General features: G+C 38.1%; 1 protein-coding gene across 1 annotated transcript in view; it reads left to right on the plus strand.

Moving 5' to 3' along the window:
- The first annotated feature begins 19,779 nt into the window (after positions 1-19,779).
- Positions 19,780-27,761, plus strand: part of LOC148871451 (Sterile alpha motif (SAM) domain-containing protein) — a 41,301-nt gene continuing 33,319 nt past the window's right edge. The window contains exon 1 of the mRNA XM_088968053.1: positions 19,780-19,802. The gene's annotated coding sequence lies outside the window, so the exon portion shown is untranslated. The remainder of the gene's footprint in view (positions 19,803-27,761) is intronic.

A 27,761-nucleotide genomic window follows, 5' to 3' on the forward strand; every position in this document is an offset into this window, starting at 1 on the left:
GAATCATTGCCACAGTCTGAACAGCTGTGGAAAGGTATTTGAAGAATCATTGCCATAGGACTGGGAGAAAAGCTTGGCTATTTGAAGAAAAATAATGCTTCAGCTGTTTTAAAACTTCTTCCACGAGTCCAAATTTTCATTCTCTAAGCCAGTGAGTTTGACTGATCTGTTGATCAATTTAATTTTTTGTGCCTATTTGCAAGGTTCAAGGTATTGTTACGTACGGGCTGATACGTATCGTTCAGGTACCCTTTCGATACGCCCCTACAGTGGATGTATCGGGGGTCTGACCGGTTCAGGGGATGCAGGGGTCTTAGACCGGCTCCCCTGAACCAATTTTGAAAAGAAAATAAAAAAATAAGTACCAAAATGTCCAATATGCCCCTACCGGTGTGTCGGACATATCGATATTTTGCCTATATGTAAAATGTCCAATGGAGGATTTGGGAAGGACAAATATACTTCAAACATTTTTTAAAAAACTCAGATCTCCTATCCACAAACTCTTCCCATAGGACACTACATCTGGACATTGCAAATCAAGGTTTTTAAAACCGGACCAGACAGGGAACCATTCTGGGTCCGATTTCCTGGTTGAATGACTTGACCGTCTAGTCCGAATGGATGGCCTGTTCTGACAGAAAAAATAAAAATATAAAATAAAAAAAGGTCAAAATTTGTTGTTTGGGTTGATGGTTCAACCACCTGGGTTAGTGGTTCGTTGGCCAAATCAACGGTTTTTGATCAAAAGCAATTATGGGATAAAACGGGGTGAACGGTTCCCAGTTTTTTCAGTCCTAGTATCTGGTTCAATTCGGTTTTGGAAACTATGTTGCAAATATCTCCCTTGTCATTTATGGGGAAATGTTTTCAATACATGTGGACATGCGGTAGTGTCTCGTAGAAGAGCTAGAATGCTATTTAAATTCAGCCATGTCATTTTTGTAATAACACAGAGAGGCATGGGAAAGGTGATTTTAAGACATTGAGATATATGCTTTGGACATGGTATAAAAAATTAAGATATATATGCCTGTATGGATATGTTAGAAAAACTGAAATAAATTATAAGGGTAATAATTTTCAACTCAACCTGGGCTTTGGCCCACATCAAGTCTGGAAATTTGTGGGTCGGGCCTGGGCCCAACACTTCAGGCCCAGCCCATCTTGTAATATATTCATAGGCCTGGGCAGGGCTGACCACAAGGCTAGGCTATGGTAAGGTTTTAAAAATTAAATCAGACAGAACTGTTTTGACCACTGGTTCCCGGTTCAAATGGTTCAGCCAATCAGTTCAAACAGATAGTCGATTCTGATTTCAAAAATAAAAAAACAGCCAAAATACTTTGTTCAGGTTGACAGATTGACAGTTCGATTGCCTAGGTCAGCAGATTGCTGACCAAATCAATGGTTTTTGGCCGATGAACAGTTTTAGGGTGAAACAGAACCAATTATCTAGATGGTTTCTGGGTCAACCAATCTAACCATCTGATACAGTCCGGTTTCAAAACTATGGGCTAGCCCTTACCGATCCTGGCCTCGCTTATGATATATACACATAAGAAACATGTTTTAATAGTTTATGTGAAGTGTGAACTATTTGGATACGTTGAATAAACATTAGAGAATAGTATAAGAATCAAAAGATGGCTTAAATTAAGAAAACTGATTAATTTCAACAATCAATTTATTATTTTTATACTTTTGTTTCACATTAAGTTGACAAAATTTGATGAAAATGAATTACAAAGTTAGAACTTAAAGCACATTGTGACTTGACAAGTTTTTATATTATAGTCTTGTATCAAATGTTGGTCTCACCTATTTGGAGCCTTAGAAAAGTTCAAAACATCTACACTTGATACAAGGCATACCATATAGGTATCTAAAGGTAGGGTATGGACCTGCTACATGGGTCAATAGATTGCAATTATAATCATTGCTAAAAGCTTTTAACCGCTAGCATAGGTCAATAGATTGCAATTCAATATTTATCGGAACTTTTTAACAGTTTTTATAGGTTGTCTTGATAATCCAATTACATTGGCAATCCAAACTTTGTTTGATCCATGAAACTTTCCCGAAAAATATGGAAAGCCCAAGCATTAGTGATTTTAATATATATTATAAATAATTTTCATGCAAGAAAGAACTATAATATGGATTCATCAATAGTATATTAAATTCATAGACCTAAGAATAATTTATGCCAAAAATGATTTTTTCTTAATTTTAAAAACAAAAATTAAAGAATAAGTTTTTTCTTTAAAAGACGTGGTGCTAAAAGAGTTTTGACCAATCAAAGCTCCACTATGAATTTTGATGAATACCACCTGATTGGTCAATCTCTTTTATGATATTGGTTGATTGGGTATAAGTTTTTTCGGTGTTACAGTTGAACCCTTTATTTTAAATATTCTAAATGATTTTCATGATAAATGAGAACCATAAGATGGATCAATCAATGATATATTAGACTCATTGATCTAGAAACAATTTGATATGTCTTGTAATGGATTTTTAGTAGATTGGAAGCTCAAATATTGTTTGTTGTTAGGATGGCAATTTCTACCCTATCCAATGGGTACCTACCCCAACATGGCAGTTTTTCTTTTTTTTTTTTCGCTTTAAGGACAGGTTTTGGTTTGGGAATGGGTTTTGGGCTTCTACAACTTGTACATGCATGGGTAGGGTACGGTGTTAAGCTAAACCTAACCTTTCCTGACCCGCATATTGTTAGAAAACATATAAACTTTATGCATTAGGCATTGGATTTAATAATATTTTGAATTTTATGTGAAGGATAATTGATAGTTTACATATTTTTTAAAGGTCTTAATCAAAAGATTGAAAATTTTTTGTTTGTTTTTGTTACTTTACTTATTTGTTGTTTATATCTAACAAGAAATAATAGAAAATTAGATGTAGATTCTAAACCCAACCACCCCTACCCTTGAATGCAGGAAGGGTAGGGTCAAAGAGGGTTTTGCATTTTCATGTGCAGGGGGAGTTTGAATTTTCAAAATCCAACCTGCTATGGGTTTTGGGGCATTTACAGTGGGGAGGTTTAGAGAGGCGGGTAGGGTCTAGAATTTATAGAACTCTCCCCAAACTTACCTTATTTTTATAGTATCTACATTTTAGACTCCCATATTGTTGATTGTAATGTTACTAATGTATTCATACAAATTATTAAAATGCATTTATGAGATTTATAAGACTTTCTTATTGTATCTAAACATATATATCCATATCTTTCTACTCTTATACATGTATATCCAAAGCGCATCCATATCCAAGCTTTCAGACATAATACATGATAATGATATTTTGAACCTTGGACCTTAGTAGGGCGGATTAGATTCAACCATAACTTTTGGCCTTTTATTTCTTTTTTTTTTTTTTTTTTTATAACAAGGTGAATATTCTTAGACTCGAACTTCTGTTCTCACGCTTGTCAGCAGGTTGGGTCAGGTCCCAAAGCATCAACCTTAACCCAAACAAAAGTTAAATTGGGTCCATATTTTAAGTATAACCTGAATTTCAACCTGACCCAAATCAACCGCTTTTTGTCACATACAGGCTATACCACCCAAATTTGTCACATACAGGCTAGGAGTACAATTAGGGCGGGTTGAGAATTTGTCAAAATTTGAAATATACCCAACCCAAAATCTCAAGTCCAATACAGTGTAAATTCTTGGTAAAAGACTTCTGTGGGTGTTTATTGAAAAAACTCTGCCACATCAATGCAACTTAGGCATTCGTGTTTTATTGTGAATGAGCCGTTTGGGAAAACTTCAAATTCCGATTTCTCCTAATGACCCATCATTTATTGAAATGTAGTGTTGGCCTACTGCATTGTAAATTGATGTGAAAAGATAGCTTTATGGGGTGTTACTTGAAACATCTAACCAAACAACAAAAAATAATAAACGTTTAAGTGATGTTTTTTGATAAAACATTTATTTGAGAAACAACCCATCTATAAATGCCGATGGAATCAAACACATACTTAAAACTTCCTTGAAATTTATAATAAATACTAAAGCCCCCTCTTATCCTTAATTACCAAAAAGAAATACTAAAACCTCCACTCTTTTTGAAAAAATCTAAGACCTCCCCTATCAAATTAACAGAGTTAAAAGACAAATATACCTTGGACAGAAAGCAAAACCTAATGTAAACACAACCGAGTTTGACTTTTGTAGACTTTTTTTAAGCATAAAGATCCATTTACAAGCATATCAAAAGTGAATACCATTTACACAGTATTTCTTTGAGACATGAAAAATCGCAAGAGGCAACAATTCCATGTTTGTAGATTGCAGACGACAATTCATATTGGTTTGTAGTGGAAATCTGAACAAGATAAAAGTGTTATATCTGATCTAAATTTGCATCCATTTATTTGTAATCATATGCAGAATTTGTACATTTACACACACCGACAGTGCAAATTTTGCACCACTTTACTCCTACCTCAATTTTCTCCCTATAAAGTTGGGACTGCATCATCTTGCTTCTTACCTAACTCCCAAATAAATAATTCTTCTGTTACGTCCATTTGTACATTTTACACGCACTGGTAGTGCAAAATTTGCATTCCAGAAACCAATGCAAATTTTGTTCCACTTTGTTCCTACCTCAATTCTCTCTCTCTGTTATAAAATTGGGATTGCATCATCTTACTTCTTACCTCACTCCCAAATAAATAATTCTTCTCCTATCTCCATTATCTACACTCTCTTTCATTTAAGGTGGAGATCAATACTTTTTACAAATAGATAGGGGAAGTCGAATTTAAAGCAAAAGTACACCATGCACTTCCATGCATTTACATCCAAAACAAACTGACCTTTAAATTACTCGATTAGAGTGTAAAATGGGCCGTGCTGCCTGTGGCCCGACACAAACTTGGATTGGCCTATCACGACAGTTTGCGGGCCATGCTAGGCTCGGCACGACCATGTGGGCCGTGTTGGGCTTGAGATTTTAGGTCCATGGGCCGACACGATCCATATATATTTATATATATTATATATATTTATATATATTTTATATTGTTATAATTATATAGTAATATATAGTATATAATATGTTAATAAAATAAATATTTTTTTAATTTTATTATACTAATTTGTTTAACTATTGCATATATAAACAATTTTATACACAAAATTCATATAAAATTAAAATTTTAAGTTTTTTTATCAAATTTTCTAAATAAATAGCTTTGGCCCGATAAACGGCCTGACCTGGCCAAAGGCTTGGCCCATGGGTCCACATGAGCTCGGGCCATGGGTCGTGCTGGCTTGACCCCCAAAATTTTCACAGGAGAGAATGGCATGGCCCGTGATGGCCCGTGAGCCAGCACGACACAGCCCACACAAAGTGCGGGCCGCCCAGCATGGCCCACTTTACACCTCTATACCGAACGTGCCATTTGTTGGAAGTTATTTGTCATTTTGCAATTTGGCTTTATTCCTACTACAATTCATAATAATTACACAAATTGTCAGCAATTTTTCATTTTATCTCATATTTAAATAATGTGTTCTTACCATTTCAATAACTAATTATCAATTTCAGATGTTTGCTATAAAGTAATTTTATTAAACTCTAATTAGTTTGCTTCAATTTTTACTCATCATCATATATAATGTAATTTATTGTCTAGATTTTTTTTTTTATTTCTTTATCAACTACGATGCCATGATACCGGAAAAACTTATAACCAATCAGGTGGTTTTTGTCAAAATTCACTGGATTTTGATTGTCATTGATCTTCCGGTATCATACCTTATTTAATTTTTTTTTTCTGTATTTCTGTTACCTCATCCGAGATTTCGGCTGCAAGATCGGTGAAAATGGTTCCGTTGTTTTGCAGCCGAAATTCGGTATTTAACAAGTCGGAATGTCGGATGGCCTGCCAAAATGACGGAAATTTCGCCCTCAAACTTCGATCGGCTTTGTTCAAGTGGTTGGAAACCAATCCGTGATTTTAGTGTTGGTGTCTGAAATGAAATGGGTTACCGGTGTTCGGTGGATTCGACTCTGGTATGGACGCTAGAAATGCGAACTTTCTTGTAAGTGCTATTTTTCCTTGCAAGCTTCTGAATTCTGATCTTATTCTCTTTGTATATGGGCTAAGAATTGCCATCTGGGTTTTGATCTGGAGTGTTCTCTGTCTTGAAAGTGGCTGATGTACTGATATGGTGGCAGATGGGATCTGGTTGTGAGAAGAGTGTGAACAGGTTTGTGTGCACTGGAAGCAGAGCATGGAAGGAAGAGACTCGCTTAATGTAGAGTGAATTTACTGGTTTTGTCAAGAATGGGAGGTCCCCTGCTATCTTTTCACTAAATCTTGGGTAATATTATCTTTTTTCCTTTTAGAATTACTTTGTTTTGATTGTTATCAACTTCATTCACTTTGATTTGGACTAATACAAGCAACTGTTGTGTAAGAGCTCGAAATTGTTTGGGTATTGAAGTTAGAAAACCACTTTAGAAATAAAATATGCCAATCACCGATGCTTAAGATCTCAATGATATTTGGAATGCTAAAATGGTTTTGTCCTAAACAAAGTAAAACAACAAGTAGGTGGATTTTTAAAAACTTTTGAAAGACCAATTGAAGGGGAGAAAAAAAAATCTCAATTCCATGAAAGTGAGATAGAGATTTATAATTTATAATGGTTTTGTAAGAAAAGATGCAGTAGGACATGGAAAAGTGAAGATTATAGGAGGAACCACTTTGAAAAATAACTTAGCTTCTTATCATTTTCTATGCTCTTCCTGAGAGGAGTTCGGAGAAAAGTTGATGAAGACCAAGTGCACTGACAATTTCACAAAAGAGAAGTGTGGACCCAGATAGAGAAATATTGATATCACTATGGAGAAACATAAGCGTACTTAGCCTTACTAGAGACCACGAACTGATATTCAGCTTCTACACTTATGAGAGACAATATATTGTTTCTCTGCACACCAAGAGACAGAATCAAACCCTAAAAAAGTGCAAAAGGGCTGTAGCCCGTAGTCACATGGACTCTCCTAAAGGATGATATGTCTATGTCAGACACATTGTTGGAGTTTGACACTTAATGGATTCTTGAGGACACTTCTACATAACATTTCCTTTTATCTCTTGGCTTATTTGACATAAATGAACAGATAATATACAAGACAAATTGCTATTTTTCATATCAGACTTTACTTAGGCTGCATTTTTTTGAAGGTGTTTAATGTTAGAGTTCAAAAAATATGAACTATTTTATTATATACTTTTCCATAGATGTTTCTGCAAGTCTACATTTTCTCACCTTGCTGAATAAGACTCTTGGGCACACACTCGTAAAAAAAAAAAAAAGATTCTTGGACGTACATCGGATTCTGATTCCTGTATCCATGTGACACTATGCTGTAGTATTGTGATGAATGTAGGGCAGCCAGCCTACTCTGCATCTGAGAAACCATAAAGATGATGACAACTTTGAGGATGAATAAAGAAACCCAAATGCAATGTTCCATGAACATGAAGAAGAATGTGCTTAATAGCTTGAAATTCACCCAATTGCGAGATCATTCATCTTCCGGTAAAGGAAATATTTGGTCATTTCATTGTTAAATATTGTGCATTCCATAATACTACAATAGAAAGTGATATCAGGAAAGGGGTCCTTTGGAATAGCCATTCCCAACAGTGACCCCAGCCAGCTCTCTGGAGCCTAAAGGGGGTAGATTAGATACAGAGCTAACATTGAGCACTTTTTACATAAAATGACCACTCTCACTACATTCTCACACCTATCAGCCTGACATTTTACCATCAAATTTAGAATAACCAATGTATTTTTTTGGAGCCATAGGAGCAGTAGGGTTTGCAACCATCCATCTGTCTTATTCAATAAATCAAGAGCATGTTTAGGCTGCATTTAGCATTCCTTATTTTAAGGACTTATCTCCTTTTTGCAGTTAAAATGCCCCTATGAACACTGAGTTTTTAACAGAAAAAAGGAGATAAGTCCTTAAAATAACGAATGCCAAATGCAGCCTTAGATTGTGTGAAAGTACTTATTAAAAGAAAGATTGTGTAAAAGTCATTCTAGAAGAAGAACATTATATCTTAATACCAAGAAAAATACTGCAGAGGTCCTGGGGGACTGAGATCTTTCATGGAAAATCCCTTGCCAAGTTGAATGATGCACCAGGCTTCCTCCATGCATAAAAGCAGTAACTTAGGGCCCGTTTTGCTTGCAGGAATAGGGGTCTGGAATCAGAATTGGAATGACCCATTCCAATTCCAACTGTTTGGTTGGGCGGAATTGGAACCCCATTCCCATTCTTGGTAGAATGACATTCCCCTATTTGAGGGAATGGCCATTCTCTCCCCCTCCCTTGGGAATGAAATCCCATTCCAGCTGATTCCAATTCCCATTCTGATTCTGTCTGAACCAAACAGACTATGGGAATAGACCATTCCAGTTCCGATTCTGACTGTGAGCTAAAAGGACCCCTAGTTCTCTCAGAGGATTGGAATACAAAGAGGAGTCAGCACGGCTACAAATAAGCCTCATAATATGAATATTGTCATGAAAGAAACCAAACCAGACCTTCAAAGCACATAAATGATCTTGAAAATTAGGATACTGGAATCCTAGATATTGTATGGAGATTCATTCTTATAAGACAATGTTTAAAAATGTGGTATAAGGTGAGGTACCAAGGCCGTTTAATGTATAAGTCATGGGAAACCTAGTTTTAAGAAAAGCATCGAGATGAAAACTAACCAGCAACTATTTCTTCCCTTTAATCAGAAAATACAGCAAAGAAAAGAAGTATGAGAGCAAGAGAGTAAGAGAAGACAATAGAGGAGAGGAAAAGGAGAAGAAAAGTCAATCATACTCTCTCTCTCCAGCCCTAGTATCTTTTATTTAAAATAAATTAGGTGTAATTGTAATCACATAAAACACCCTTGATGGTTGGCTGCTTCTAATACTTAAAGAAAAAAAGGTTAATAGGCCCATAACTAAAGGTCCATTAACATGAAAAAAAAACATAAGACTGAACTAAGCTATGGCCCATCCAGCCCAATATTTCTACAACCCCCTCAAGCTGAGCATAGATGTTAGTCATGCCCAGCTTGCTTACGTACTACTGCAATTTAGCTTTAGGAACTCCCTTGGTAAGTACATTGGCTAGTTGCTCTTCAGATGCAATGGAGGGTAGGCAAACTTCTCTAGACAGCACACACTCTTTCTCTCTAATGAAGTGCCTTTCCACTTCAATATGCTTCATCCGGTCATGTTGGAAAGGATTATGTGCTATATTAATGATCGCCAACATCAGGGGCTTTCATATTCAACACCCATCTCCTCCATCGAAGACCATAACCATAAAAGCTCAAATACACCATGTGTCATGGCTCTATATTCTGCCTCAGTTGGAGACCTAGCCACCATTGATTGTATTTTTCTCTTCCAAGAAACTAGATTTCCAACAACCATAGTCCAATACCCAAATGTAGACCTCCTATCATCAATACATCTTGCCCAATTTGCATCTATATATGATTCCAGTTTCCTGTGACCATACTTTCCAAAGAGGATATCTTTTCTTGGCGTACCCTTCAAGTAACACAAACTCTCTTTGCTGTAGTCATATGTGTATCTCTAGGGACATGCATAAACTAGCTAATGACACTAACAACATAAGAAATGCTAGCTCCTAGTTGTGCACAGGTACAACAACTTCCCCAAGCAACCTCTAGAACACTCCCCTATCCTCAAATAACTCTCCATCAGAAGCAGAGAGCTTATGATTTAAATCAATAGGTGTGGTAACAGGTTTGATCCCCAAGTTTGCCTGTTCCGGTAAGCAACTCAAGCACATACTTGCATTGGGAGATGAAGATGCCATCTTTGGAGCTAGCAACTTCAATCCCCAAGAAGTATCTCAATTTTCCCAAATCTTTAATTTCAAATTCAACATTAAGAAAGTGTTTGAGGCTATCAATTTCTTGCATATCGTCACTAGTAACTACAATGCCATCCACATAGACAGTTAAGAAGGTAACCAGAGCACCTCTCTTCTTTACAAAGAGAGTATGGTATGAATGTGTCTGTGTGTATTCAAAGTGAAAAGGGCAGCCCTGAACCTCCCAAACCAAGCTCTCAGCAGTTGCTTAAGGCCATAGAGTGACTTCTCCAATTTGCATACCTTACCCTACATTTCTTTCCCATACATCCTAGGAGGAAGAGACATATACACTTCTTCATGCAACTCCACATTCAAGAAGGCATTCTTTACATCAAACTGATACTGTGGCCAATCAAAATTAGTTGCCAAAGATAATAAGACTCTTACAAATGTCATCTTAGCAACAGGGGCAAATGTCTCCAAGTAGTTTATCCCATATGTCTGTATATACCCTCTAGCAACTAAATGATCCTTGTACCATTCAATAGATCCATTTGCATGGTATTTTATACTGTCAACTCATTTGCATCGAACAAGCTCCTTGCTCTCAGGTAAATGTCAACTCATTTGCACGGTATTTTATAGTGTCAACTCATTTGCATCAAACAAGCTCCTTTGCCAATCAAAATTAACTGTCAAAGATAACAAGACTCTTACAAATGTCATCTTAGCAATAGGGGCAAATGTCTCCAAGTAGTTTATCTCATATGTCTGTATATACCCTTTAGCAACTAAATGATCCTTGTACCATTCAATAGATCCATTTGCATGGTATTTTATAGTGCCAACTCATTTGCATCGAACAAGCTCCTTGCCCTTAGGTAAATCAACCACATTCCAAGTAGCATTCTTATGCAATACCTCTATCTCAATTTTCGTAGACTTAGGGATAGGCTGATATACTGATAAAAAAAAAGTGCCTCTGATAGACTTAGGGATAGGCTGATAAGAAATAAAGGCTAAGAAGGAATAATATGATGGGAAGAGCAAACCATAAGAGAGATACTTTGAGAATACAATGTGTAGTGCATTTTCTGTTACCCTTTCTTATGGCAATGGATATATTAAGGTCAGGGAAAGGCTGCTGGAAAGGTATGGGCTCAATACCTGTTGTCTCTTCAGCAACTTGGAATGTAGGAGGCTCAATTGCAGAAGTGGAAACAACCTATTCATTCCTAAACCTTTGCTGCTAGTACCACCTTTGAAGGATAGGAGGAGGCACAAATGAAAGAGGACATGGAGGCAATGGTCAAGGAACTGGAATGGGATAACTAGGAGATGGCTCAATAGGAGGAGACACACAAGGAGGTGACTCAACAAGAGGCTCAGATGAAGTCTCCCCCTTAGGAGAATGACTATAAAAGGGAATGGAGACAAAAAAAAATGCCACTAATAATAGTAACCCTTTTATGTGGAGGCATAATCAAGGAATATATATCTATAAGCCTTTGGTTCAAATTTGTGTCTTTGTGAGTTAGGGATATGAACGTAGAAAATGCAACCAAAGACATGAAGAGGAAGAGAAAAAAGATCTCTATTTGGAAATGACAGGCTAAAAGGAGACTTGAAACCCAATACTCTGGATGGCATACGATTGATAAGATAAGTTGCTATAATAGCAGCAGCCCCCCAAAATTTGGTAGGAACATGTGAGGCAAATAAAATGCTTCTAGGTACTTCAACAATATGACAGTTTTTCTGTTTAGCAAGTCCATTTTTTGTGGAGTGTGTACACAAGGGATTTGGTAAATAGCCCCAAAAGTATCAAGATAAGAAACAAGACTCTTCTCAAAATATTCCTTTCATTATCCAATTGGAATATCTTGATATGAGTATCAAATTGGGTAAGGAATTTTTTTTTTGATAATTGAGAATTGAATTCATTAATCAAAAAGAATAAGACTTTACAAGCATCCCTTGGAGAGGCGCGAAATGCAGCCTCTCCTAAACATTATAGAAGACCAGAAAGAGAGATTACAGAGCTGCCCAAAATAACCCATCCCTAGAGGACCCTTATTTAGCAAGAGTATCAGCCAAAGCATTTGCCAACCTACCCACCCATTGGACTCTAAGAGTTATGTGTCTGATTAAGCATTTGACTTTTTTTATGATATCTTTATAACTCCAAACAACTGAATCTGGATTCAACAACCAGCCCACAATCACCTTAAAGTCCCCTTCAATTAATAATTTCTCTACTCCTAGTTGGTTGGCAATTTGGATTCCTTGTATTACAGCAAATAACTCAACCCTTCATGAAATTGTTTCACAATCTTTAGGACTTCATCACATGAACGCATCAAATATATCCAAGTGTCCCAAGAAAAGTCATCAATAAACAAAATAAAGTATTGGTAACCACCCATGGAAAGTAAATGGTAAGGCTCCCACAAATTAGAGTGCACAAATATGGAAAGGAAAAGTAGATCTTTTATTACTCAAAGGATAAGTGTTTCTACAATGCTTTGAAAACTCACATAGCTCACAATACAAACTTGACATGCCAACTTCTCTAAAAAATTCTAGAAATAAATGACTCAAATCTGAAAAATACAAATTACCTAGCCGAAAATGGCATAACATAACATGACTGATGGACTCTGAAGAGGAAAATCCAAAAGCAACCTTCAAGGGTTGTCATTGGCATTGCTCAGGAACATCAAGCAGGTATATTCCATTCACCTCATGGGCACTCCCAATCACCTTCCAAGATTGCAAATCCTAAAAAAAATGCAATAAGAAGGGAAAAAGGTTATACAACAGTTTAACGATTTAGTCAGGCTACTTACAGACAAAAGGTTGGTGTGGAGTTTAAGGGCATGAAGGACAGAGGTAAGGGTGAGGGAATTTGTGGTCTTGATGTCTCCCTTGCTAGAAATAAGAGCAAGAGAGCCATCGGCTAGGATTATTTTGTTAAGACCAAAAATTAAGTTATAGGAATTAAATAAGGTAGAAATAGTAGTTATATGATTAGAAGCTCTAGAATCTAGAATCCAAGGAATTCTACAATTACCTAAGGTAGTTGCATGGTTGGCAGTAACACATATACCCCAATGTGCAAAAGTAGTGGAAGTTGAATTACTTGAACGATTAGAAGCTGATGCAACTGTGCTCTCAAGGTGATTAATCATCCTCCCATACTTTCAAATTCGGCCTTCACTTCTGCCAACAGTTCAATAATAATCTTTTCATTAGAACCCTTGTCACTATCTGGAACCATGGCTGCATTAGTGTTCCTGGTCTTTCCATTTCCATCTTTCTTATTGTTATTAGCATTCTTGAACTGAGTCAGCAAAAGTTTTGGGTGTAAGTTCTAGCAAGTATCTGTTGTATGTTTTGGTTTTTTGCAATACTCACATATAGCATCCTTCCTTCCCTAATATCCCTTAGGTTTCACCCCTACATTAGCAAAGTAGTTGACTAGAAATACCCCTTGAACCTATACTTTCCTTCTACTTTCTTCACTACTCACAATGGAATAAGCTCGAGAGAGGGTTACATCATCCTTTGCCAATAGATTTTGTCTAGTAATGTCATATTCTGGATTCAGCCTTGTAGAAATTCAAATGCTCTATTTCTTTCTACAAGTTTTCTATATGTTTCAGCATCCTTTTTACTCTCCCAAACAATTACCTCCATCAAATCAATGTCTTGTCACAACTTATTTTTTATCAATGACAAATAGCTTTCATTAGCAAATAGAACTTAAGTATAAGATTTTTTTTTTCATTAGCAAATAGAGTTCATTTTGGCTACAAGAGCAAAGGTCTCTTGATAGCCAATCTCATATGTTTGGGTGTATCCTTTTGCCACCAACCTAGTTTTGTGTCTTTCAATTGATCCATCAGCCCGATGTTTAATGGTATACACCCACTTGCAGTTCACTAGGACTTTGCCTTCAGGAAGAGGAACAAGTTCTCAGGTGTGGTTTTTTAAGAGAGCCTCTATCTCTTAGTTCATAGCATCCTTCCATTGAGGTAATTGCACTGCATCTGAAACATTATGAGGAACAGAAACAGAGGAGATAGCAGTAACATAGGCATGATAGGAATGTGAAACCGTGAAAGAGCATCATAAGAAACATAGTGATGGGGTAGGCAGTGCATTTCCTTTTTCCTTTTCTAACTGCAATGGAAAGATCAATGTCAAATTCTGAGACATCAGGCTCAATAATAGCAAGAGAAGGAAGTTTAGGGTTGCTTTCAGAGTTACCTGGAGCCGGGTGATTTGATTGTTGTGGACATTCAGCCTTAGGAGTATCCTTCTATGCCTTATAAACCACTGTTGCCAGGACCGTTGGAGAGGAATAGGAGGAGGAAGAGGAAGAGGAGTAGGAATACTATTACTACAAGGGGAAGACGAACTAGGTATGTCCATAGAGGTAGGAACATGAAAACAAAAGGGAGTCCGATCATCACAAACACTCTCCCCTGAAGAAAAGGACGAGTGGACTGAAAATATGGAGTAGACTCAAGGAATGTAACATCCTTAGATACATACCTTTGGCCAGTATGGGGATCAAAGCAGTTGTACCCCTTTTGGACTAGAGAGTAGCCCAAAAAATATGCATTTGACAAATTTAGGGTCAAGTTTCAGGCGAGAAGGACTCATGTCATGAACAAAGCAATTACATCCAAAGACTCTGAGAGGCAAACTAAAAATAGGATCTTTAGGAAACAAAAGTTGATGAGGTGATTGAAGAGAAAGGGATTGTGAAGGATGTCTATTAATGAGATACATTGCTGCTTCAATTGCACCTCCCCAAAATCGAGTTGGTACGTTCATCTAGAAGAGTAGGCCTCTTGCCACCTCAACAACATGTCTATTTTTTCTCTCTGCTACACCATTCTATTGCAGAGTATGAGAACATGAACTTTGATGAATTGCTCCCTTTCCTTCAAGGAATAATCACAAATGCTTTTCAAAATACTCCTTAGCATTGTCAAACCATATTATCTTGATGTGCCTTTCAAATTGTGTTTCCACCATCTTGAAGAAGTTTTGAACAATGGAAGGGACCTCATCTCTACTCTTCATCAGGTAAAGCCAAGTATATCATGAGTAATTAATCATCAATGAACAATATAAAATATTTATAGCCGCCCATACATGGAATAGAGTATGGGCCCCAAACATCAGTGTATATTAAGTTGAAAGCAACATCGTTCCTATTACTTGCAGGATATATAGTTCTACATTGTTTTGAGAGATGACAATCTTCACATTGCATACCCAAACTAGACCCAGACTGACATAAGTTTGGAAACAAAAATTTAATGGACTTAAAAGACACATGACTGAGGCGACAATGCCACAACTTCAAAAGATTCAAATTTTCATCATGACATGACTCAATCTGGCACAGTAATCCTTGCTCAGAGGTTTGATAAGAAAGGTAAACTCCATCATCTTCATGTCCAATTCCAATCGTCCTTCTCGTTCTCAGGTCCTGAAAAACACAATGAGAAGGGAAAAAGGTCACTATAAAGTTATGTGATTTGGTAAAGTGCTAACAGATAAAAGATTCTTGTACAAGTGGGGAACATGAAGGATAGAGCTTAGGGAACAATCACGAGTAAGCTTAACTCCCCCAGACCAGAGATAGGTGTATGAGATCCATCAGGTACAGTGATTTTTCCTTCCCCTGGAGCCAACTTATAAGAGGTGAAGTGGGAAGACATACCAATCATATGTGCACTAGCTCCAGAGTCCACAATCCAGGAGCTAGTAAGAGATGATTGACAAGTAAGTGCAGTACCTGTTTTTGCAAAAGCATTGGAAGAATTACTAGAACTAGTAGAGGCAAAGGGCCCAGACTTCTCAAGCTAAGTCAACAGAATCCTAAGTTTCTCCATCACATATCATGTGTGGGAGCCTATACATTAGGAGGGCAATCAGCTCCAACAGTAGCAAGATGAGCATTAACCTTCTTTGTGGTTTTAAACTTGTCAGGCTTTAAATGTGGATTCAATTTCCAACACCTATCCTTCGTATGTCTCGGCCTCTTGCAGTAATCATAATCACATACCACATCATCATGCTTTTCATTAGTACCCTATTTGTTTGTACTCGGCTTGGACCTTGAAGACATGTAGGCAGAATGATCCATCACTGGGGTCTGCATCATAGCAGCCCTTGTACTCTCCTCTCCCTGCACTAAAGAGTATACCGTAGCAAGGGAAACAATATCTGCACTCAAAATGTTTTATCAACTAAAATCATTCTCACCCATTCAATCCAGCCAAGAAGACAAACACTCGGTTCTTCTCAACATACTTCCGATACTGTTCACTGTCCTTAGGATTCTTCCATTCCAAGTTCTCCAAATGGTTCATTTCTTCCAATAGAGACTACAAAGAAGAGAAGTACATGGCTATAGTCCTCTCCCCTTGACGTATATTACAAGCTTCTCTTCAGAGTTAATAGACTCAGGCTGTATTTTTTGCTTGAGAGTATGTGGCTTTAACACGATCCCAAATATCCTTGGCAGTGGAGAGGAACATATAATTACAGGCAATATGTGATTGCATTGAACACACCGATCATGACATAACCAAGGAATTATCCTGTTCCCTTCTAGAAAGTTTGGGGTCATCATCTTTTGGCTTCTCCTCTCTACCAGTAATAAATACCAGCTTACCCCTACCTCCGATAGTAAGCTTGGCTGATTGAGACCACTCTAGGAAGTTGGTTTCATCAAGTTTTTTAGTGGTTATCATACCACTAGAGACATTGGCATTACCCGGAAGCACTCCGGAAACAGTTTGTAACTCCTTAGGCACTTCCATTTGAGATGGGTAAGCCTCTTAACAGTTCTACAGCACTCCAACAACCAACCGACACACACAAGACCCACAAAAGATGGGAAACACTTGGCTGGAATCCAATGGGAGGCCCAAAACTGAACTGGCGGCAATATAGGAAGGAAAAAAGACCTCCCATAGAAAGATTAGAGGTTATAAGGATGTGGAACCACTTCCCATACCTTTAGCGATGCCAAATAAACCAAAACCAATAAGTTTCAAGCATGCATTGAACTTAGACAAGGAAGAAAAAATCCAAACATCGAACCAGTATTTTTCTGTAATTTTTTATCGTAAAATCCAGGAAAAATCAGACACATCAGATGAAGATAAGAACCATACCAAAATTACCCTAAAATCAGGGCGCACCAGAGTATATCAGATTCAAGGGTTGCCGCTGATACCTGTACGGACTTCTGACATCATCCAGCGGCGGTCTGACGTCAGCAGATCATCTTGAGTTCAGGAGTTGGCGTCCAAGACTTCTTCCCGCTCTAAGTTGTCAAGTGTAGGAAGAGGAGGAAGAGGAAGAAAGAAGAAGAAGAAAAGAAGAAGAGTTACGAGAGAGAATGGGGTGTTTCTATTCACACCCAGAATATTTCATTATATATTAAGTCAGAAATTACAGTCATGTCCCTATAAGGGTGCCCAAAATACAAATAATAGGAAAAGACAACAATACCCCTAAAGCCAAATGCACATTCTCAACAGAGTCAAAAGGATCAATATGAACTAATTCATATTCAGCTCACAAGTCAAGGAACCCAGCATAATACTCCTTTTATCTTATCTCCTTGAGAATAAGCAAAGATTTCAGATTCTATTTGATATTGCCTTGACATGTTGGACTGACAAACTTTCTTCAGGTAAGCATACAAGACTAATTTCCTATTGTCAAGATTCATTGCTGAAAAGCTTTCACTTCAGTTTCATCTAGTTTAGTAACAGTCCCATTCAAGTAACCCTCTAATCCTTTTCCTTCAACAAAGAAGTCGAAATGGAACTTCCACATGGTGTAATTAGTTCAATCAAACTTCACAGGTATGATCCATTTTTTCAGCCATCTTCAAGAAATAAACACAGTCAAGAGAGAGAAAACAGCACTGAAATCGATATTAGAACTGAGAAAACCAAGCAGACTACCAACTAAAACTGATCAGGTTCTGTTAGACACTTGAGAATACTAACCACTGAAGGAGAAAAAGATTCTTTAAGAAAAAAGTCCTTAACATCAAGTTTTCAGTGATGACAGTCCAAAAAAGAAAGGTTTCAGGACTGCCGATCCAAAGGAGGGATCAAATACCCTTCAAAAAGTAATCCAAACTCAAATGAAACAATAGGTATGATACATAACCCTAGGGCAACACCAAATCAGAAAACCTAGGATGATTGGATCAGCTGATTGATAGAAAACTATAAAATACCAACCTGCTAGGCATCTTTTCCAGGTAGAACAATAGCTTTTTGGACTGATCAAAACAGCCTCCAGAGAGCTCTCAATCCAGCAGCTGAAGATGGAATAAGAAGCCCTGGTTGAAACACTTCTAAACCCAAGAATCAAACTTCTTTCTCTGTTGATCAAATCACCAGATCTGATACCATGTCAACTTGGTGGTTGAACAAGAGAGAAAACAAACATTTTAGGGTTGTTAAGAGAATGACTCGACCCCCACCCCCAAAGAGCCCCTTATATATATACAATTACAGAAAAGCCCTTACAGGACTAAAGAGAAAGAAAAGAAATAAAGAGTACATAAAATACAATAGGGGCTATGATAGTACAGTATATCATCAGTAGGGGTGATCAAGAAAAAACGAAAAAACTGAACCGAACCAACAAGACTAAACCAAAAATTCTGGTTGACCGAACCGATCGGTTTGGTATTTTCAAAAAACCGAAGGTACCAGTTTGGTTTTGGTTAACCAATATAAAAAACTAGCAGTTAACCGAACCGACCGGTATATATACATATTTATAGCATATAACATATTATTTATTCTTTACAATATAATCTTTTATATGTGTTTCTAAAAGTTTTACTATATATTTGTATATTTAATTATAATATATTTTATAAAAATAAAAAAAATAAAAAACCAATGAACCAAACCGACAGTTAACCAAACTGATCAACCGGTTAACCGATCAGCTTCAATTCGTTTTGGTTACCAATTTTCCAAAATACCGGTACAACCAGTTCGGTTTGGAAATTAGGCCCACGGTCAGTTAACCGAACCATGAGCACCCCTAATCATCAGGATTCTTCACATTTAGCATGAGAATGCCACTCAAGTGGTTCTCAAAATGTACCAAGTAGCAATTTAGATGCCACCTACATTATGTGCTAACAAGACTTGATAACTTGTTCCACATATGGCTGACATGAATTTTGTTTGTTGTAAATGGGTCTTTAAAATTAAGTTATGATCTAATGGTTCCCCAAAGTATTTGAATGGTCAATTTGTTGTTAAAGATTGTAATCAAGTGGTCGTTGTAATTATCATTATTTTTAGATAGCTTACCTTTAGCTTAATCATTAAACCTACAATGATACAGTTAATTCTCTCCATTGATATTGGTAGTGGTTAGGAGGTTTAACAACCTGATATCAAGAATACTATTTTTTTTTCTTTGCATTGATGTCTTAAAAGAATCAGTCTTCATGGAATGACCTCGGATTTCAAAATCCTATATTTCCTGATCATGTCTACTCGTTAGTAAATGCTCTGTATAGTATTAAACAAATTCCCAGGCATTGGTTTGACAGATTTCGTGGTTACATCTTAACAAAGGGTTTTTGTTTAATCATACTAATTTTTCATTATTTATTTGTTATTCTTTTTATGGGACTATTATTTTACTTCTTTATGCTGATGGTATTATTGTTGCTAACAAAAACGAGTCATTTTTGGATTGGTTTGTTTTTCAGCTTAGGAGGGAATTTATTATCAAGGACTTGGATCCTCTTCATTATTTTCTAGGCATTTGATAAAAAAAATTATTTTCTAGGCATTAAGGTACATCGTTCTCCCTCTACTATGGTCATTGCTAAATCCAAATATTCTCTTGAGAAGATTATTCTTGTTTTTTTTCTTATTTCTTATTTTATATGTTGTACATATATTAGCAGGCAAAAGGGTATTTTTTTATACACACTTCATTTAAACAATAAAAAATAGGGCTGCACACATAACCCTAAGAGGATTCTCTTTTCCTCATTCTCTCTTCTCTTTTCTCTCCTCTTCTTCTCTTGCTACTGATTCTTTATCAAATATTTCTCTGTTTTTATTTTGACTAAAACTCTAATCTGATCAAACTTTCAAGTTTTGTCAGAGCAGAGTTTTTTCTCCTTTCTCCCTTGCATTTGGCCCATGTGCTGCTCAGATCAACTAGGTGTATGGGGCTATGAGTTGCTGATAAACACTGCTCTGGATCACCTGTTTTTGTGGACGGTTTTGGAGAGTTTTCAGTTTCAGATCTGAAGCCTAGAGGATGTGGCTGCTGGGGTCTAGTTACCTTTTTTGTTTGTGGCACTTAATGCTCTGTCTGTTTGATCAGTTGGAACTAAGGAGGAAACCATAGTGATAAGTTCTGTTCTCTGAGTTGCTTATAGGTTGTGGCACCTGTTCTCCAGTTTAAGTTCAGGTGGTTTTTGATCTGTGGAGACATAGAAAGGTGACTGTAGGTCACTTCTGTTTTCCAGGTTAAAGATATCAGAGAAGGAGAAGAAGAGAGGAGGAAGGGAGAAGAGGAAGAGAGAAGAGAAAAAATTTTGGATTCAAAATCCCATAGCTGGCACTGCCAGCTATTAGCTTTTAAATTAGGGTGACCCAACTAATAATAAAAATAAATAAAATTACAAAAGTGCCCCCTACGGCACTAAAGGACAGAAATATAAATAAAAACTGAAAACAACTAACTGATTTCAACTCTCCCCCTCAAGTTGGGACAGATATCATCATGCCCAACTTGTCACATAAATCGTTGTGCCATGGATGATGTAATCCCTTGGTGAAGATGTCTGCAAGTTGATCTATGGAACTAACATATGGAGTGCACACTTCCCCATTTATAACTTTTTCCCTAATAAAATGCTTGTCAACCTCAATATGTTTAATTCTTTTATGAAGCATTGGGTTGGCAGCAATGTTGATAGCAGCTTTGTTATGACAATACAAGGATATGGGACCATCAATAGGAAATCCCAACTCATTCAACAAGTTCTTTATCCACATTACTTCAGCCACTCCATGGGACATTGCTCTATATTCAACTTCAGCACTAGACCTCGCCACAACATTCTGTTTTTTGCTTCTCCAAGTAACTAGGTTTCCTCCTACAAAGGTACAATACCCACTAGTAGACTTTTTGTCATCAACTGAGGATTCTATTGGCTGCCTCTAAGTGTGTTGTAGTCTTAGGAGCATGCATGAATTGGCGAAGAACACCCACAACATAAGCAATGTCTGGCTGTGTCGTAGACAAATATAATAGTCTACCCACAAGTCTCTAGAATTGTTTTACATCCTTGATAGTCTCACCTTGACAATCACATAATCTGTGGTTTGGATCATGGGGGAGTCAACAGACTTGATTCCAAGTTTTCTTGTATCCTGTAATAAATCTAGGATGTATTTTCTTTGAGAAATGAAGATCCCCTTTTTCGAACGGGCCACTTCAATTCCAAGAAAATACTTCAAGGGACCCAGATCCTTCACCTCAAATTGAGTGGCTAGTAACTCCTTTAGTCTCTGAGTTTCCACCTTCCAGTTTTCTGTGATCACTATGTCATCAACATACACTATCAAGGCTGCAATTTTTCCCTTTCCTCTTTTCACAAATAATGTATGATCAATCTGACACTGTTTATAGCCAATCTGTTGTACAACTAGGTGAAACTTGCTGAACCAAGCTCTCGGTGATTGTTTTAGTCCGTACAATGACTTCTTTAACCTACACACCTTTTCCTCTTGGTCTTGGGCATAGAAACCAAGAGGTTGCACCATGTACACCTCTTCTTCAAGATCACCATTTAGGAAGGCATTTTTAATATCTAACTAGTGGAGATCCCAATCAAGGTTAGCAGTAAGAGAAAAAAGAAATCTGATAGAATTCATCTTAGCAATCAGAGCAAATATCTCTGCATAGTCTAATCCATACACCTGAGTAAACCCTTTTGCCACCAACCGAGCTTTGTACCTTTCTATTGTGCCATCAGCCCTATGCTTTATTATAAAAATCCACTTACACCCTACTGGTTTCTTTCCTACAAGAAGATCCACTGATTCCCATGTACCATTTTTATGTAAATCATTCATCTCTTCTTTCATTGCATCTGTCCATTAAGGTACTAAAAGAGCTTCTGCCACATTTTTGGGGATAGGGACACTGTTAGTGGAAGAGAGAAAAGCACGAAAGGAGGATGAGATGTTCTCATATGATATAAAGTGGGAGATAGGATGTTTGGTGGTACATGACCTAACTCCCCTCCTTTGAGCAATAGGGATGTCAAGGTCATTGGCAGAAGAAGAATCGATAGCAATAGGATTAGGAATGCCAACATGAATAATAGTACTTGGTACGATGGGATCTGTCCCCGGTGAATCTGATGATGTTGGCGGTACAGTTTCAAGTTGCTCCACAGCTTTTGACCCCGGCTGGCCCTTGCGGTGATGGAGAAAGACACGGAACAGAGGAGAGTCAGGTAGGGGAGGTAGCATTTGAAACTGTTTCTCCTCCACCCTATTCTCCTCTTGAGGAGAAACAAGAAAGAAAGGATCACTCTAAAAAAAAGACACATCCATGGAAACATAGTATTTCCAAGAAATAGGATCGAAACAACGGTAACCCTTTTGAGAAGGGTAGCCCAAGAATACACAAGGAAGAGCATGAGGGTCAAGCTTACCACGGGTAGGAGACAAGTTTTGAACAAAACAACAACAACCAAACACACAAATGTGAATAGAAAAGAGGGGGGGAATAGGAGATGATGAGGGGACTTGTACCCTAACACACGAGATGGCATATGGTTAATGAGATAGGTAGCAAATAACACAACATCCAACCAAAAACGTTTTGGAACACTCATATGGATTAGTAACACACAAACCACTTAAGTAGATGGTGGTTTTTTCTTTTTGCAACGCCATTTTGTTAAGGAGTTTTTGCACAAGAGTTATGGTGGATAGACCCACACGAAGCAAAGAACTCCATGAGATCACTGTGGAAGTTTTTGACAGTATGGCCGGCCAGAAATAAGAGGAAGAGAAGAAAAGAGAAGAGGAGAAGTGAAGAGAAGAGAGGAGAGAAGAAAGAAGGGTTTTGCAATGTAACAGTGCTGGCGGCACCAACCTTTATTTTAATATATATAGGGCGGCAGAAATAACAAGGGAAAAGACCCTTGTGCCCCTGAGTACAATAACAGACATAACAGAAAGAAAAAACGAAATAAAAAACACTTTAATTAGCCAAACAGACCCTAACATCAGCAACTAAATTATTTTAACACTCCCCCTCAAGTTGGAGCATAGATGTCAATCATGCCCAACTTGTCACACAAATCTTTGTGTCGCACATGATGAAGACCTTTGGTGAAGATATCTGCAAGTTGTTTTTCTGAGCTGACATATGGTGTACACACTTCTCCACTTTCAAGTTTCTCTCTAATAAGATGCTTGTCCACTTCAATGTGTTTCATCCTATCATGCAAAACTGGATTAGCAGCAATATTGACGGTAACTTTATTGTCACAGTAGAATGACATAGGATTGCTCACTATGAAACCCAATTCACCTAACAGATTTCGTATCCACATGATTTCCGCAACCCCATGTGCCATCGCTCTATACTCTACTTCAGCACTGGATCTAGCCACCACACTTTGTTTTTTGCTTCTCCATGTGACAAGGTTTCCTCCTACAAAGGCACAATACCCACTAGTAGACTTTCGGTCATTGACTGCTCCTGCCCAATTTGCATCAGTATATACTTCCACTTTTAAGTGATCGTGTTTCTGGAACAACAAACCACCTCTAGGAACTTCTTGAGATATCTCAAGATCCTCTCTGCAGCCTCAAAGTGAGTTGTCCTAGGGTTGTGCATGAATTGACCAAGGACACCCACTGCATAGGCAATATCAGGCCTGGTCATAAACAAATACAAAAGTCTCCCCACGAGTCTCCCAGTTTGTGATTAGGTTCAATAGGTGAATATCTGGAACATCTTTACATCTTTACATCTTTCAAAAACTCTCCCTGATTGTCTCCCAGTTGGTGATTAGGTTCAATAGGTGAATCAAATGGTTTTACCCCCAACTTGCCTGTATCTTCTAGTAGATCTAGTAGATCAAATGGTTTTTCAGTCTCCGGATTTCAGCCTCCCAATCTCCTGTGATCACTATGTCATCCACATACACAATAAGAGTTGCAATTTTAACTTCACCTCTTTTTACAAATGGAGTATGATCTGACTGGCATTGTTTGAACCCCATCTGTTGAACTGCTAAATGAAACTTACTGAACCAAGCCCGAGGTGATTGTTTCAACCCATATAGAGATTTTTTTAACCTGCACACCTTTTGTTCACTGCCTTTGGCACAGAACCCTGGGGGTTGGGTCATGTACACTTCCTCTTCCAAGTCACCATTCAAGAAAGCATTTTTGATGTCCAATTGGTGAAGATCCTAATCAAGATTTGCTGCCAAGGAAAGAAGAATCCTGATAGAGTTCATCTTGGCTACTGGAGCAAAAGTCTCTGCATAGTCCACTCCATATACCTGTGTAAAGCCTACCTTTCAACAGTTCCATCAGCCTTGTGTTTCACTGTGAACACCCACTTGCACCCCACTGGTTCCTTTCCTTCAGGAAGGTCTACCAACTCCTAAGTGCCTTTTTTGTGTAAAGCATCAATTTCTTCCTGCATTGCATTTGTCCATTCATGTTTAGACAAAGCTTCTGTCACAATCTTAAGGAATGGGGACACTGTCCACAGAAGATAGAAAGGCACGGTATGAAGGCAAAACATGCTCATAAGACACAAAATTAGAGATAGGATGATTAGTGGTACATGTAGAGAACATTGATGTGGGCCCCACAGCTGTGGTACCACTCTATCCGTAGGGTAGAATGTATCTAGTCACAGCTGTGGTTATTTTGTTGTTTTGTTATTTCTAGTTTCAGTTTTATATTGGTTGTTATCTAGTCACAGTTATGATGTAAACACCAAGGGTAGATATGTCCTTTCATGTAACTAGCATAACCTATATATATTAACTTAAAGTGGCGGCGGCAGAATGATTGACATTCTGTTCTTCTCCTCAAAATCTGTGTTCTATTGCTCTTCCGTCACTCTTTCTTCTACATCTTCACTTTCTCTTCTCATTGAACCTAAAATCTCTTAGTGATCAAGACTGAATAGCAGTCTTGAAAACCTACATGGTATCAGAGCCAAGTTAGGGTTTTTCATGTGAGTCTAATACCAGCCGACCACATGAGAATCTCCTAGGACTGAAAGCTGAAAAGGAGGAGTTCGCAGACTGATTCTTGGAGATCGCCAGAGGTACTAGCAGCTGTTAGAAACTTGCTAGGGTTGCAGAGTGTTGGTGGTCAGGAAGGATCAGAGAAGACTAGGGTTCAGGTAACCCTAGAAGGCAGCGAACTATTTTTTCCTTGTAAGTTGTTACTTTTTAATAGAAGTTCTTTCAGAGAAGATAGGTTGGACCTATCTGGAGGGAAAGGCCGAACCATTCTAGCTCTTTCTCTCTTCGATTTCCTAGGGTTTCTTTCTACTCTAGGGTTTGAAAGTGATCTGCGGCAAGCTCTAGTGGTTGACTGAACTCTGTGATCTACCTAGAGCTACTCTTAAGTTGATTGGTAGATCCGATCAGATTCTAGGGTTTCTTATTAACCCTACTGCAAGCTCATCTATACAGTTTGGACTGTGCGACTGAATTGCTTCCTCTCAGGACTGATTAAAACCCTACTGAAAGCTCATCTATATAGTTTGGACTGTGCGACTGAATTGCTTCCTTTCAGGACTAATTAAAACCCTAACTTTCCCTAGCATATCAGTTTTGTTTTAAAGCTGTTCTCAGAGTTCTAAGGGGGTTAGAGATCTACAGACAGCTACTGTTGTGTTGGCTAGTTGGTTTCAGATCAGAATTACTTTGGTTTTGCGCACATACACTGAGAATACAGATCAGGCCTATACTGTTTTGATTGTGATTGGTGATTCAAGTACTATTTTGAGACTTGACAGAAATGGAGTCTAAAATTCAGGCAGAAGGCAGTCTTGGGAACATCAGTTATGGTGGTATTTCTGAGATGGGTGGTCAGATTACGACCGTAAAGTTTGATGGATCAAACTATTTGGAATGGGCCCAATCAGCCATGATGGCTATTGGTGGAAGAGGTAAATTAGGGTACCTCCTGGGAGATATGAAAGAACCTTCCAAGGGAGACCCGACATATACCAAGTGGATGCAAGAAAACTACTTGGTTATGACATGGCTGTGTAATTCTATGCAGCCTCATATTAGCCGGAATTATTTGTGGGCAAAAACAGCTAAGGAGATATGGGATGTTATGAAAGAAACTTACTCCCAACCCCTTAATGTTGCCAGAGCATATGAATTGAAATGTGAAGTGAACACCCTTAAACAAAGAGAGAAACCGGTATCGGTCTACTTCTCTACCTTGAAGTCCCTGTGGCATGAGATTGATCACTTAGAGACTCTTGAGTGGGAGAGTCCCAAAGATGCTCAGACGCATAGAAAGCACATCGAGACAAACAGAGTGTTTGAGTTCCTGGCGGAACTGAACTCCGAATATGATATTGTGAGGCCGCAGATTTTGACTAGAGACAATGTGACCTCTCTCAGGCTTACACATTTGTACATAGTGAAGAAACCAGAAGGAAGGTTATGATGCAACCCATATCAGCCTTTGTAGCGGCTACACCCAAATCAGGGGGTGATTCAGAGAAGGACAAGAGGAAGGAAGACAAGAAGGATGTAGTATGTGAACATTGTAAGAAACCCAAACATACAAAAGAGACATGTTGGAAACTGCATCCCCACTTGGTTCCTGCGAAGTTAAGAAACAAGAAGGGCACTGCTCATGTAGCCATGAACACTGATTCAACATCCTCATCTGGCACAAAAGGAACATCTTTGGAGACCTTAGCTGCAGTTCGGGCTGCCCTAATACAACTAGAAAAGGAGGTTGGAAATTCAGCTCAGCCACCGCAGCCTCCATCAGCCCCTGTCACATCTGCCTTCGCCCATTCAGGTACTCGAGCTTCAGCCTATCATGCCTCAGCTCCAGGTACTACTGAACCTTGTTGGGTAATAGACTCAGGTGCATCTGATCACATGACTAACTTGCCTTCCCTGTTTACTACTTACCATTTGTCTTCTGGTAGGGATAAGGTATCTATTGCTGATGGCTCCTTAGTTCCTATTTCTGGGAAGGGTGACATCAAGCCTTCAGATACTATCTCCCTATCATATGTTTTGCATGTTCCTAAGCTTGATACTAACCTTCTTTCAGTCAGTAGTATTACCAAGCATATGAACTGCTCAATAACCTTCTTCCCTAACCGATGTGTTTTTCAGGACTTGGAGACGCAGAAGGTGATTGGGACTGGCCATGAGACGAATGGGATCTATCTGCTCGGGGAGCGGTTTCGTCAGGGAGAGTTAGTAGAGAAGTTGTCTTTTGTTTCTAAGAGTGTGAGTCCGGTTATGCTTTGGCATAACCGATTAGGTCATTTGTCTTTTCGATCTTTACAGAGTTTGTTTCCTACTTTATTTGAGTCTATTGAGTTGTCTCCGCTACAGTGTGAAAGTTGTGAATTTGCTAAGCATTGTAGAAAGCCTTATTTACTGAGTAATAAAAGGAGTGATAATTCTTTTGATATTGTGCATACTGACGTTTGGGGGCCTTATCATATCCCTTCCATGGTGGGTACAGATATTT

Source organism: Nelumbo lutea, chromosome 2 (assembly GCF_056320005.1).
Source record: "Nelumbo lutea isolate HS-2025 chromosome 2, American lotus-T2T, whole genome shotgun sequence".
In the NCBI taxonomy this organism is placed as follows: Eukaryota; Viridiplantae; Streptophyta; class Magnoliopsida; order Proteales; family Nelumbonaceae; genus Nelumbo; species Nelumbo lutea.